The sequence below is a fragment of the Seriola lalandi genome, unplaced genomic scaffold (genome assembly GCF_002814215.2).
Source record: "Seriola lalandi dorsalis isolate HSWRI2012SDOR001 ecotype SW California unplaced genomic scaffold, Sedor1 jcf7180001971915, whole genome shotgun sequence".
Lineage (NCBI taxonomy): Eukaryota > Metazoa > Chordata > Actinopteri > Carangiformes > Carangidae > Seriola > Seriola lalandi.
In genome coordinates, this window is record NW_019442583.1 from 1 (window position 1) to 401 (window position 401).

The window sequence follows — 401 nt, forward strand, 5'->3', positions numbered from 1 at the left end:
ACAGACTTTGACTACAACTTTGGTTTCAGGGGAACTCCTTCTGCAGTGTTCCCTGCAGATTAAGCTACAAAGATGATTTGCCAACCTGGTCCTAACTTCAGCACGTTCACTGGATTTAGCGTACAGCCAATGGTGCTTATGGACAAGACATTAATTTTAAGTCAGAGAAAGTTTGTTCAACCTCCATTAGACAACGGTTAGCAGCAGAGTGGCGCAGCGGAAGCGTGCTGGGCCCATAACCCAGAGGTCGATGGATCGAAACCATCCTCTGCTATTTGGTATCCTGGTACAGCCAATTGTGCTTACAGATAAGATATCCTCTGCTATTTGGCATCCATGGAGTCTCGACCCTATGAATCCAGCATCTAATGATTTTTGTTCCATAACAGACTTTGACTACA

The 401-nt window shown here is 44.9% G+C and overlaps 1 non-coding gene across 1 annotated transcript; it reads left to right on the forward strand.

Moving 5' to 3' along the window:
- Positions 1-202: 202 nt before the first annotated feature.
- On the forward strand, positions 203-274 carry trnam-cau (transfer RNA methionine (anticodon CAU)). Its single transcript has one exon. It is a non-coding gene; the product is annotated as a tRNA-Met (tRNA).
- Positions 275-401: the final 127 nt, after the last annotated feature.